The sequence below is a fragment of the Echinops telfairi genome, unplaced genomic scaffold (assembly GCF_000313985.2).
Source record: "Echinops telfairi isolate 266 unplaced genomic scaffold, ASM31398v2 ScPeMD7_23;HRSCAF=83, whole genome shotgun sequence".
Lineage (NCBI taxonomy): Eukaryota > Metazoa > Chordata > Mammalia > Afrosoricida > Tenrecidae > Echinops > Echinops telfairi.
Window position 1 is genome coordinate 88,753,378 of NW_022103920.1, and position 14,500 is coordinate 88,767,877.

Genomic DNA, 14,500 nt, shown 5'->3' on the forward strand with positions numbered 1-14,500 from the left:
GTGGGTACAAAGCCCTGTAGAACAAACCAAAGCCATCAAGTTACATTGATCTCAGTGACTACTCTACTCTCTGTATAACAGAGAAGAAGTGTTCCGCAGGGTTCTCTTGGCCAGAATCTTTACAGAAGCAGGTTGCCAGGCATTTCTTCCTTGGCACCAGTGGGTAGGTTTGAACCACCAACCTTTGGATAAATAGCCAAGCACAAACCACTTGCTCACCAAGAGACGTCCTATACCCTCTCCATTCCTGCTTCACCAATTGTTAATGTGTTGGGAAATTGTTTGCATCACTCTGTAAGAACTGGCCGCTCCCCTAACTTCCAGCATCTGAGGACGGGTGACCTTTGGGTCATTTGGGCACCAGTGAACTGGAGCAATAGTGGTGACTCTGGATAGAGCTCAGAGCCATGCCCAATGAAGTTCTATGTATGCCCAGTGGGTCATTGCCCTTGTTGAGAGTCTCTGTAGTAGAAGACCCCCCCACACATAGTAGCAGAGTCAAGAGCCACCACACTGAGGCAGGCCATGCAGAGTCTGGCTGCAAGAATGAAGGAGCAGCTACAGAATCCAATCTGGGTTGGTGGTACCTGGCAGGTGTACTCCCAGGGTTGAGACTTCTAAGAATTGTTTGGGCAGCTCTACTCTCTTTTTTCCCCTGGCCCCTGAAGCAACTTTTAGAAGGGCTAATAGAGACAGAGAGGATTCCAACTTTGCACCTTTTAGAAGGGCTAATAGAGACAGAGAGGATTCCAGCTTTGCGACTGGAATATTTACATCCGTCACCAGATGTTAGTCCCATCTTCGCTGGATTCAGGTTGGCCTGTCTAGGGGCTTGGCCAATATTTAAGAGAAAGACTAACAGAGAGAGAGCGAGAGAGAGAGAGAGAGAGAGACACACAGACACACAGACACAGACAGAGAAAACAATGTCATTGCAGGATTCAAATGGACCCCAGTTCTTGTACATGAGTCGCACTGACTCAGTTATTAGAGAGCACAAGAAACTTATGTAGGGATTTGAAATGTTAAAATTGTCATTGTGTTAGTCTGGGTACTTTAGAGAAACAAATCCACAGAAACTAATGTCTACGAGAGAGTTTTACATAAAGGTTAAGCGCACATCAAGAAAACTTCCCAACCCAATGCTGCCCAAGCCCACAAGTCCAACATTAACCCATATGTCTAACACCAATCCACAAAGTCCTCCTCTATCTCACAAAACACACGCAATGATGCCGACTGCAGGAGGAAAGCTGAATCAGTGAATGTGTAAGCATTTCAGTGCTGGCAGGGCTGCTCAGCACCCAGGGCCGCATCAGGGTAGGTCCATATGGCTTCTCCTCAGGGATGTCTTGCAGGAAGTGAGCCTTGCAAGCTGAAGCAGGAAACTGGCTAAGGCAGCTGCACCCTGGTCCAACCATCAGAAAGCAAGAGACCCAAGAACTAGAAAGGCAAGGCTCACCAAGCCATTTATCCCTCTGCCCTTCAATTAACCGCACCTGTGTTTATCGGCCAGGTTGGCACAATAAACTAACCACCTCAATTATAGTGAAGCTCCTACAACTCCTGAGGCCCTAATGCACAGGTCCACGTTCATGATACCCCAATTCATATATCTGTATTTTATGCACAAGGCCACTATTGATGTCACTTACCTGCTCTGTGTCAGTCATATTTCTAGGGCTTAGATTTAGTTATGAAAAAGAAAACATCTCTGCTTACAGCCACATCCAAATGTTTCTAAGACAGGAATGTGAACTTTTACAGTTTTAATTGTCACAGTTATGTGTAATGGATGAATTATGGGTTAACCAACTTACATGATGCATTATAGTTTACAGAATGTTTTCGCACATCATTACAATCTAAGTCTCCTTCTTGAAGTATTAGATCCATCCAGGTATAACCCAACATTAAGGTCAAGGCTGATATCACTGATTATAGAATCTTGAAAGAATTATTTGTGTTTATATTCATCCATGAGTAATATTATGTTATGCTATTCAAAAGTATGTAAGAATAACAGCTAGTGAATGCCTCAAGATCATAGCATACTTTGAATGTACTCAAGTGTTAAGCCTTGCACTTAGTGATACTTGCCTAATGAGCATCTTAATTTTCTTCACATCCCATGAAATGTGCCAGGATGGTTGGCAAAATGTGAAATCCTCATGCTACACACACACAAACACACACACACAAATTCATAGATGGAGCAAATGATTGATGGCTAGACTACTAATTTAAAAGTTTGGTGTTCAAATACACCTAAAAGCACTTTTGAAGAAAGGCCCACTGATGGATTTCTGAAAAGCCATAGTCCGGGAATCTCCACGGAGCACAGGTCTCCTCTGAAAACTGTGGATAGTTGAGTTGGAACAGGCTCAGTGGCAACTTTTTGTCCTTTGGTTTTGTGCTAGACTCAGCTCCAAACCCAAACGAACATCAAGTCAATGCCAACTCATAGCAACCCTATAGGACAGGGTAGAACTTTCCTTTATTGAGTTTCCAGGACTGTAACTGTGTATGGGAACAGAAAGTCCTGTCTTTCTCTCAAGGAGTGGCTGGTGCTTTTGAACTGCTTATCTTAAGGATCACAGCCCAACACATAACTACTATACCACCAGACACAGCTACGGAGTATTAAAAACAAAGCAAAACAAAACTCACTACCATGGAGTTGATTCTGACTCATCACGATGCTATAGGATGGAGTAGAACTTCCCCTTTGGGCTTCTAAGACTTTCAAAATCTTCTGGAGGGCAGATAGCCTCATCTTTCTCCCTTGGAGTGGCTGATAGGTTCAAACCGCTATCCTTCTGGTTAGCAGCTCAAGGCAAAGCCCACGACTCCAAGGAAACATTAATAACCATTAAATGATAACCACATGTCCCTGTCGCAAGGCAGTGATGGCCAGTCCATCGCGGGTACTTAAGCTCTCAGACGCTTCATTCTTCAGCATGCCTCAGGATTATGCACAATGGGCAAAGATTCCAGGAAACCAGCTCGTATGTTAATCATTCTTTTCTGCCCTTGGTTGATTTAGAGCAACCTTCACCTGCCAGCCTCCTGTTGGGAAGTTTTTGGTGATGAAGATGTTATTGTTGTTGTGGTGGTTGTGAAGTGCCAACGGGTCAGCTCCAACCCACAGCAACCCTACGCCCAACAGAATGCAGCCCTGCGCAGTCCTGGGCCCTCCCACATGCTTGAAGCCATTGCTACAGCCACTGTGTAAAGTAATCTTGTGGAGGGCCTTCCTCTTTTCTGCTGCCCCTTTACTCGAGGCACTGGTCTCTCCTGATGAAATGTCCAAATTACGTACATCTCTCCATCTTTGCCTTTAAGCAGTACTGTCTGCATTTTCTAAGCAACTGGTTTGTCCTTTTAGCACTCTATGCTATTTTGATATTGTTCTCCAATACAATTCAAATGTGTCTACTCCTCTTTAGCTTTCCACATTCAATGTCCAACGTTCACAACATAGGAGGGGGTTGAAAATGCCACGGCCTGAGCCAGGCGCACCGTGGTCCTCAAAGGAACATCCCTGCTTTCCGATACTCTAAAGAAGGCTTGTGCAGATTTACCTAATGGGGCTTGTCTTTTGCTCTCTTGACTGCTGCTGCCGTGAGCATTGATTGTGGATCCAAGCAAGACAAAATGCTTGATAACTTCAATCTTTCCTCCATTTATCATGATGATACCTATTGGTTTAACGGTGAGGATTTTAATCTTTTTGTTTGTTTAACATTGCGTCCTCATTCATACGGAAGGCTCCACTCCGTGAACTTCATCAGTGGGTGGGCTTCGAGTCTCCTCAATGTCGGCAAGCAAGGCTGTGTCATCCGCATAGTGTGCCGTAGCTTCTGACGTCACTGCCACACGCATGCCACCACAGTACAGCAGACTGACCGACAAGTGGTGGGCCGAGGATTTGACTCGGCTCTGTCTCTCTCTTCTCCAGTAGGACTTAGGGCCCCAAGCAGCTGTCCTCAGGCTACGACGCAAGATAGGTTGAGGTCTCCCCCTAACCTTACCCAGGAGTGTCTATTTGACAGGACCCCTGACCCTCACAGCCTCTGTACCCTATTTCTTTCTTTTATTTGATTCAATTTTATTAACTCTAACTATACATCTAAGGATGACAATCCAAATTATACATAGTTTAGGTTAACAGATTTATAAAATATATACAAATGCTACACAGTGTTGGGAAGATATGCTCATAAGACTTCCTTGTAAGGACGGGTACAGGCTATGTTGGAGAGATTTTCAAACTTAGAAAATAATCCCAAATGTACACTGTTAATTAAGTTCTTTCTTAGATAAGCAACATTTTTATTCATCAGAAGCCTTAAGTGGAGCAGCTCTCTTCTTATACTTGTCTGCAATCTCTCTGCTATCTTCTAAGAGATCTTCAGACAGGTATTCTTCGTATTCTCTTTAAACGTCAGTAATCTGTTCCTCGAGGGGTTTCTCCACAGACCCTACATGCATAGCAACCATTTCTAAAAGACGCTGCAAGTCAGTGCCCACTTTCCATCTTTCTTCCCTTGTGGTCTGCACAGCTAGCTGGTGCTCCCCTCAATGGCATCTAGCTCCATCATCGCTTCACCGAGGCCCCGTTAATAACACTCTCCGCCGGTGCTTGCGCTCCTCCATGGACGCGAGCTCCTCAGCACACTTTTGGTCTCGTCCCAGCTTCCCTGGCTGTGTGCTAGTAAAGGTCCTCTAGCGTTTAGACTTCTTCGTTCAGAGATCTCACCCTTCTCTCGCTTTCTGTTACCATGGGATTCAGTTGTTCTGAGGTAGCCTCTAAACCCATTTTTTTTTATTTAGAGCTTTATTAATTTCTTCTTCAGTTTGATTCAGGAGTTCCTTGAGTGGTACGTACACTTGAGTCTTGTATTTGACAAGGCAGTTGGCACCAGCCTCCGGATTAAACTGAATTTCAAAGTCACACCCTCTGGAATTCTCACCACCTTTGGGGATAAGTTTTCATTTTCTAGCCGACTTGTGATACTCTGCTAACGGTGCTTCCATCTTCTCTTTGCCTCTGGCACGCTTTAGTTCCTCATTCCACAACTGCTGTTGGTCAGTCTGAAGGTCCTTGGTTAACTTATTAGTGGATTGCTGCGATTCATTTGTTTCATGATTTATTCTTTCAATGTCTGCAATTGAGTACCTCTGGTTACCAACAATATTCTGCGGTGCTGTGTTCTCCTGTTTTATTGTTTCACATGCTAGTTCTACTGTAGCAATATCTTCACCGCGACCATGTCATTTCTGGTGAAGAATGGCTGAATGAGATTCCATATTGCCCATGTGTGCCTGGTGTTTGTGAAAGTCTGCTTGCAAGGACGCTTTCCGTTTTCTCAATGAGTCTAGACAATTCGGTTCTTTTTCTCTCTCTTGTTCCAGTCTCGCAATCTGCTCATTCGGTGCTTTGTTTTCTGCTGTTAATGATTCCAGCTTGAAAGCATCTACATTAAATAAATCCTTCAGTTTTGACTGCAACTCTGTGTCCATTTCTTCCAAAGTGTCGGCACCAGTCATAAAACTCTCATAGCATCTTATGGTGTAATCTAAAAACAACTTATTATGCATAATTCCATTTTCAGTTTCTCCTCCCCAAGGCTCCTCCCCAAGCCTTGTGAGGTGGTGAGTTGTCTTTCATGGCAGTATATAACTTGATGCAGGCTATTGGCCAAACCAAGGCTGCCTCAATGTGAGGCCATGTATGGGGACCTCCACTGTATACATGGAGCTTTTGGACAAAGCAAAAGGATACTCAAGATCCTTAAAGATTCTGGGAACTTCTTCTTCAAACTTTGTATCAGGAAGTTTATATGAAGGGCACAGCAAGCCATACAGAAAAGTGAAGATCTTTAGAAAGTCTTTCACAGATGGAGCTTGTAGCGATTTCATGGAGATAAGCATAACCATTTTCTGTAAGAAACTCACAGAGCTGTCGAATACACTGCTGTGTGAATGCTTTGTCATTGGGTGGTCTTGGGTCCTTGATTTTTTCAGAATTGGAAAAAATGCCCAACTGACTGTCCCGGGACCCAGGGCCACTCATTCTTTTGCCAAACACAGAGACTTTTCTTTCAGATGTAGAAGATGCGGGTGTGTTTAAACTCAATTTTCCAAAGGTAGATTTCTCTTTGCTTTGAGGGGTATAGAGGCCTTGTTTACTGAGGTCCTGGGATCTTAATTCTTGCACAGAGAGGCGGCCAGCACCACCAATGGAAACGGAACTGTGCTTCATGTTTAGTGTATGACCTTTCTCCCAGCTTCCCGACAGCACCTGGGGGCCGAATTTCCAAAGCACTCAGTTTCTCTCGGCAAACAGGGAGAGCCGCCAAAACGCCACTCCTCCGCCTACCCACCGGTGCGGTCCAAATTTCCTACCCTATTTCTTATATTGACCCCAAATTACAAGCTATGGAGTTGTGTTGAAGATTCACAGACAGCATGTTTATAGGGACCTGTCATCCAGTGAAAGGCTAACACAAGGCCTAAGTACAGCAGTACAAACTGCAGGAGCTCAACCTGAAAGAGAGAGAGAATTTACTTGGTGTCAGCCGCAAATGTACCCGGTAGGAGGTGTCTGGCCTTACCGTGAGAGTACTCCCACTTCCCAACAGGTCTTCTTGGCTCTGCACTTGCTGACGCTGCATCTTTCCAGGCAGCAGACAGGCAATACTATTGAGAACTCAAATCTCGTTGTCTCACCCCCTGGCTATAAGCATTTTTTTAAAGTCCACTTTTACATTATTTCAGTTCTTCAAATATGCAATCCTCTTTTGCACACTCTCCTTTGCCTGGAGTAAGCTCGCTACCACCCTCCCACCACAAAAATCACAAAGCTAATAGCCATCTGTTAGAAGTCAGCTCAAATGTCCTGGCCACTAGAAAAACTTGCTCGACAGCGGTACCCTTCCTTGTCTGAGTTCGTGTTCCTCCTAGGTGTTTCCTAAGTGCTCTCCGAAACAATGTCATGATTTTGTATGCCCCTGTCTGTATTTCCCATTAGAACTGTAGTTCAGGGACCTAGCGGTCAGACTTTCACTGAGCCCCCGGGACTTGGCAGAGTCCTGGTACATACAGATGTTTAACTTATAGTTGTTAAATAAGTGAATGGATGACTTGGAAAAAACTGGCTTTCAAACCAGCAGTCAAATGTCACATTAATAGTCTTTGGCTATTTCCCCAAAGCAGGTTTCAGGAAACACTGATTCTGAGAAATATTAATTGATGTCTAGGGCAAAAAGATTTCTATAATTAAGTAAGTGGAAAATATAGCATATTTTACTTCTCCAAAGTTTACTATTTTCATTAGCAAATTAAACACTCTGGTAGGTTTTTCAGATCATAGATTAGTTCTGAAACATTTTTTGACTCAAGGAACCTTGTAGGGCACATGTACGTGTGTGATGTTAGTGTGAATGTGATTCCTGATAGAACTGATTCAATGCAACCACAGTTTTGGGGGAAAATATTTACTTTAAATTAAGACATGTATAACACTGCATTTGTCTGCAAAATTATTTATATCATTCTGTAAAGTCTAAGTTAATGCAGTAAAATAAAAAAGAACAAAACAAAAAGGCATAAAAACAAGGATACAGAGTTACTAGCTGGCTGATAATATTGAAACACAATAAAATAGATCAATTGGGCAAGTCTATTAACAAAAATGTATGTAACGTTAAGAAATACGTATTGTAAATGATTCTATATAGTCACAATGGCTTAAACACTCCACAGTCAAAAGACTAGTGGGTAGAGATGGCCTAGTGGGTTATGTGTTGGGCTGCTGGCTGCAGGATCAGCAGTTCATAACCACCAGCGACTCTATGGGAGGAAGATGAGGCTCTCTACTACCCTAAAGAGGCATAGTCTTGGAAAGCCACAGGGACCATTCCACCTTGTCCTAAAGGGTCACTATCAGTCAGAAATGACATAATGGCAGTGAGGTTTTGAGAGAGGTGCCTGGGAAGACAGTATTGATGGTTTGCTTCCTTGAACATGCTAAGGAGCAGTTCTACTCTGAAACACAAGAGATGGCCGTGAGTTACAATCATACTCAAGCCACGAAGGAAACCACTACAAAGCCAGCCTCATTTACTCCAGTAACAGCAGTGTAACAATTTGCGGGTAAACCCACTCTTCAGATAGATCAATAGAGATATATGGGGCTTTCATTCAATTTTTCATAAATGTTTTCAAGTCCCTTGTGTAACATATAGTAAAACCAAATTTAAAACTCAATATCTAGAAGATCAATGAATGAGGATGTCTATCATCTTTTGGAATCTAGTGGGTGGCAGTGAGTGATCAACTTTCTAATAAAGATTATTTCATATTATAGAATATACCCATACGTTGATTAAACATAATGCTATTCAAAATCCCAGTGGGTTTGGGCCTTAATAAATTGTTTCTTAAGTTAAAGAATGGCTAAAAGAAGTCCAGGAACAAGTAATAACTGAGAGCAATGAAGAGAAACCAGAAATGTCAGTTACTTAAACGTGTTAAAACCTACACCGTGAAAGAAGAAGCCAGAGATACAACAATATAAAAAGGCCATTTCATGCATAAAGACAAGTAAAATAAAGGCAGAATCACAAGTAAATGTGGGAATAAGCAATGTTGTTTCAGAAATTGGGTAACTGTTAGACCGGGTTGACTAGAGAAACAAATTCAGAGACACTCATATATGTGGAAGGAAGAGTTTTATATCAAAGAGTAATTGCATATCCAGAAAACAGCCCAGCCCTGTCCAGATCAAGCCCATAAGTCTGATACGAATTCATAAATCCCTCTTCAGACGCACGAAGCCACAGACAATGATGCAGAATGCAGGAGGACCAAAGGCTGTGGATGCAAAGTTTTGTGGCTCCAACACTGGTGGCAGCATCTCAGTGCTGGCGTGGGTCTCCACGTGGCTCCTCTAGCTCTCTGAGTGTGGCTCCTCAGCAGGAAGGTGAAGCAGTGAGTGTGTGTGGCCCACCTCCAGGGAGCAAGAGCAAGTTCCCAGAATCCTCTAAGAAGGCCACGCCCACAAGGAGGCATCAGCAGCCTGTGACCTGACTGACTAGACTCTACCCTTCACTCTTACTATCCTCATGTTGACATTAAAAAACCATTAAAAAAAATTAAATTTGATTTCTCATTCCATATCATATATATATAATTTCCAGATGGAAATACACCATAGGAGAAATATAGACATATTCTTTACCTTCTTTAATTTTTATTAAAATCAACCAAGCAGAATAAGACATTTACTGAGAGCTGCCTGGGGACCAGACTCACTTCTAGAATCAAGGAAATATCATGAGCAAAACATACAATGTTCTGGGCTCTTGGAAATGTTGTATTAGCATTAGAGGAGTAGCCACATAGTACATAAAAATAGAAGCAATAACTAAGTAAATGATAAAATCTATATTGGGCGATAATTGTTATGACAAAGGGGAAAGTAAGGTGAGATACGAGGATTGGGAGTTGGCAGAGCAGGTGAGGTAATGTGGCAGATGGCAACAGTGAGTAGTCGCCAGAGCCCCATGAGAAGATATTCTTAAGCCCCAAATTGGTGGACTTTTATGAGGTTAACGGAAACAGATGGCCTGTAAGTGAAAAATGTTAAAACTTATCACTATTTTTAAAAAGGCAAATTCAGACAATGTTATACTATATATTTCTAATTTATGAAATTGGTGTAGACTTCTGACAATATAGGTTTGGAGAAGATAAGTATAAATTTATTTCAGTAAGATTAAGTATTACCTTATAAACTTAACCTGTGAAAACACAGCTATTCCACATCTATGGAGGTGTGGTAAAATACAACTCAGAAATGCTAACAAAATTTGTGTGAAAGTCTTTCATTATAATTTTAAAATTTGGAAATAGCATACAATTTATATTGTTGTTATAAAGTCCCCTCCAGTTGGTTCTGACCCATAGCAACCCTATACACAACAGAGGAGGCACTTCCCAGTCCTGTGCATCCTCACGATTGCTGTTATGCTTAAGCCCATTGCTGCAGCCACCCTGCCACTCCAGCTCCTTGGTGGTCTTTCTCTTTTGCACTGACCTTCCACTTTACCGTGCACGATGTCCTTTTGCAAGGACTGATCTCTCCTGACAAGTCCAAAGCATGTGAGACCAAGTCTTGACATCCTCACGTCTGACAGATTTGGGTTTTTTGGTAGTCCATGGTACTTTCAACATTCTTTACCAGCACCATGATTCAAATGCACCAGTTCTTCTCTAGGCTTCCTAATTCAGTGTCCAATGTTCACGTGCACATAAGTCCATTGAAAATACCATGCTGTGTTAGGCAGGGCTCTCTAGAGAAACAAAACATGGACCCTTATAATTATATATATACACAATGAGAAGGAATATAACAGCTAACTAGTCCACCCAGAAGTACAGAGGGCTTGGTTCAACTCATTTTCATGGAACAGCTAATATACTAGAAGTCTGTCAACTTAGGCTGCCAGGTCCAAGGTCAAGGAAGCAGACAGCAAAGTCTTCCCTCAGGCCAGGCAGGCAGTCTGCCTGCAGGCAGCAGACAGTAGGGTGGGTCAACAACAGTCAGTAGCTTAGGAGCTTAGTAAAGCAGGTCCTGATGGTATCTCAAACTCAACCATCAGCCTCCAGCTCAAACAATGTACACACTAGCAGTGTGGTGAGGCAGGTCTCAAAGGAGCCTCAAGCTCTAGTGACATGATCTATGGGTTGGCTTGGTCCACAGGCAGTATAGCACACAGGTTGAGGCAGAGAACTAACTACCGGGGAGCAAGCGAGATATGAAATACCAGCAGTCTTCATTTATCTCGGTCGCCTTCCAATCAAACTGTGACCTGATCAAACTCTGCCTCCATGTTCTTATTGGCCTAGTTGGCTCAGTGAATTTAACTATCACAATGGCTTCTTCAGGCCTCGAAGTACCATCCTTGCTCTCTAACATTTAGAGCTGTGGTGTGGCAGGTTTACCTAAGGCAGTGCGTCCTTTGATCACTTCACTACTGCTTCCATCGTCACTGTGGATCCAAGCAAGATGAAATCTTTGACAACATTAACATTTTCTGTGTTAATCCTAATGCTACCTATTAATTCGGTTGTGGGAATTTTTGGTTTTCTATAATAGGGACAGGTTAGAAAGTACTATGGTACATTCAATTAAAAAATCTTCTGATGGTGGTTTGGGTGAAAGCTTTCTGAGCAAATTTCTGAACAGTTTCCTATTCAACTGTTCATACACAACTTGCTTCTGAACATGGATTGCAATCTCCACAATGGAACAACACGAGGCCGACTTCCCATGTTCCTTGTTTCCTTCAGTTCTTCTCCACTCTCTTTCTTCCTGCCTTCCGAACTTTATCCCTGGACAAACACTGCTCTTTTGATGTCTTGTGATTGATTCTTCTAAAGAGTGCACACTTCTCTGGTCTTACTCAACTTATTTCACTCACTCACTCACTCACTCACTCACTCACTCACTCACTCACTCACTCACTGTCATTTAGTCGATTCCAACTCATGGAAACCTTCAAGAGCAGGGCAGAACCACTTCTGAACTGCCCCAAGACTGTCACTCTTTAGGGCAGAGAAAGCCTCCTCTTTCTCCCATTCACCTTACAGGCCTCTCTGTTGTTTGGTTGAGCTTGAGCCACAGGGATGAGTTTAGCTCCACTTTTAAGGGTGAAGAAAAGGGCCAAAGTCTTGATGGTTCCAACAGTCTCTATCCGACCGGTAAGTCTAGTCTTTTTAGAATTTTGAGTTTTGCTCCACATCTTTGTCTCCCAATCTAGGTAGTCCTTTCTATTGTGATCCCTTTCAGAGGGGATCATTGAAGTAGAGGGGCACTATTTAATTCTTCTCATCTTAGGATCATGGAGGTTGGGGTTTCTGTGGTCCATTAGGCCTTTGGACCCATCGTTTCCTTGACTCTTTTATTATATTCATTCTTCATTGCTCCGAATGAGAAGAGACCAATAGCTGCATATTTATTGTTATATGGCCACTCACAAGTTTTTAAGACCCTGGTCACTACTCACCAATGTAGGAACTAGAGCCCTGTCTTTATGGGCCATGTTATGCAATTGACCCGATGCCCCCTGGAGTCTCTGATCCTGAGCTCTTAGCAATGAATTCCCTCAAGGTGTTCAATTGTGGCTAAGAGGCCTTCACGCTTTCAGGCTTCTATCCCATGGGTGCCCAAGCCATCAGGGGAGCTGAGGGAAAGAGATCATTCAAGATTGTGGAATAAAGGCAGGCTGGGTAATCCACTAAACAAAACAGGGCTGGTGGAGGGTAAGTGATGGGTAAGTGGTGGTGAGGAGGGACCACACTTCTACTATCTGGAAAAGTGAGGAGGTAGAGGGATAGATCAAATCTCTCAGTCCTCAGTGTGGTGGAATTGTGGTCCTGGACCAGGAATCTACTGTCTGCCCAATTGGAAGGCAACTTGCAATAACTCAAATCGTCCATAGTATTAGACCAGTTGGAAATCCATTGCTCCATACATCTGTTTGCAATTTTTGTTTGGCTTTTTCTTCGAATCAGTGTTTGATCTACTTAATTATCCTTTCCTCTGAAGCTCAGAGTGCCAGCCGATTTGTATCACCTTCTCAGGTCTTTGCTGCCGCGGGTCTAGGTGTCTGCCCGGGTCACCAACTTGCATCCAAATCTAAGTATTCAACCTTTGAAGATGATGAAATCTTGTTCTAAAGAATATCTAATGATTGGATAATTTGCTTCTTCTTGTTGTTGTTAGGCATTGTCTAGTCAGTTCTGACTCGCAGCAACCTGCACACAGAATGAAATACTGTCTGCTCGGGCACCATCCTCACAAGCCCGATGCTTGAGCCCATTGTTGCAGGCACTGTGTCAGTCCATCTTGCTGAAGTTCTTCCTCTTCTTCACGACCCCTCTGCTTTGCCAAGCACGATGATCTTCTCCAGGGACTGGTTTCTCTCGCTAACCTGTCCGAAGAATGTGAGATGAAATCCCAGCATCCTAATCTCTAAGGAGCAGCCTGGTTGTACTTATTCCAAGACAGATTTGTTTGTGCTTTTGGTAGTCCATGCTCCTTTCAGTGTTCTGAGACAACGCCGTTATTCAAATGCATCAATTCTTCTTCGGTCCTTCTAATTCATCAGCCAGCTTCAAAGTCATATAGAGGGATGGGGGGAAAGGGGTTACTGCGTAGAGGGCACTGGAGATATGACTATAGAAGATCAAAATGATAAGCTGACTTGAAGAGTTAAAACTTTGCCAATTGATTCCCCCTCTCATGCATGTTAGGCCTCATCTGGTTTTCAACATTGTTTGTGTTTTTTTGTTTGTTCATATGGGAGTTTATCTCAGATGTGTTATGTCCTTGGGGGTTACCCTTTTGATTTTTTTGTTACATGTTCGTCTGTTTTTCATTATATGAAATCCAGGATTGATGCACTTGTAGGACAACAAGTAGAATAAGTGTTTCTGAAGGGTAGAGTGGTTATGGTAGGGTGGGGTGGGATATAAGGGAGCTGACGTCAAGGAGTTCAGGAAGGACAAGAATGCTTGAAACTGAGTGTGGTAGCAATTGTACAAAGTTGCTTCATGTGATTGAACTATGGAAGGATACGATATCTGCATTAGCTCCTGAAAAAATGGTTGTAAAAACAAACAAACATATAACCCAAACCAAACTTATTACGATCAAGTCCACGCTGACTCATCGTGATCCTATAGGACAGCGTAGAACTGCCCCTCTGAGGTTCTGAACTTGTAACTCCTTAAGGAATAGAAAGCCCCATCTTTCCCCCATGGAGCTGGTTAGTGGTTTCGATCTGCTGACTTTGTGTTTAGCAATTCCTCTTGTAGTCCTTGCACCAAGAGAGCTGGACAGTACACAGTGGTTTGAGGCAGGCACACTTTAGTCCCCAAGGTGATATCTTTCCTCTAGAACATTTTAAAGGGCCCGTGCACAGAAACTACTCTGAATGCACTGTACCAAATGTGAATGATAACCATCAACCTGTGCAATAGAATGCAGTGTACTTACTTAAACATTGCTTAAGTCCTGTGAATTTTTGTATCTCATAGAACTCACGAATAATGCATATCTATTAAAATACATGATTAAAATGAGGCTGCAGAAAAGCGAAAAGAGAATAATAATACTTATGGATTACATGTATTGATTCTATTTGAATTATTTCCCATTCTTCTTCAGGATCAGCTATCATTTTGCCTCTGACATCTGTCCTTCTTCCCTCCCTCCTTTGCCTTCCGTTCTTCTTTTCTTTGCCCTCTTTCTCTGTTTGTTTCGCCTTGTCCACATTCTTCTTCAGCTACAAGAGCAAGTAAACACTGCTGCTACTAGGATTCCAGTGAAGATACACGTGTTTATTGCAAACAAACACGTGTCTTTGTGATGAGTGGATGTCTGCAGACAAATGCTTCCTGTCATGCCCTTGTCTCAATCTCAGTG

At 42.8% G+C, this 14,500-nt stretch overlaps 1 pseudogene; it reads right to left on the reverse strand.

The window, feature by feature from the left end:
* Window positions 1-4,335: 4,335 nt before the first annotated feature.
* Window positions 4,336-6,268, reverse strand: LOC101653231 (annotated as a pseudogene).
* Window positions 6,269-14,500: the final 8,232 nt, after the last annotated feature.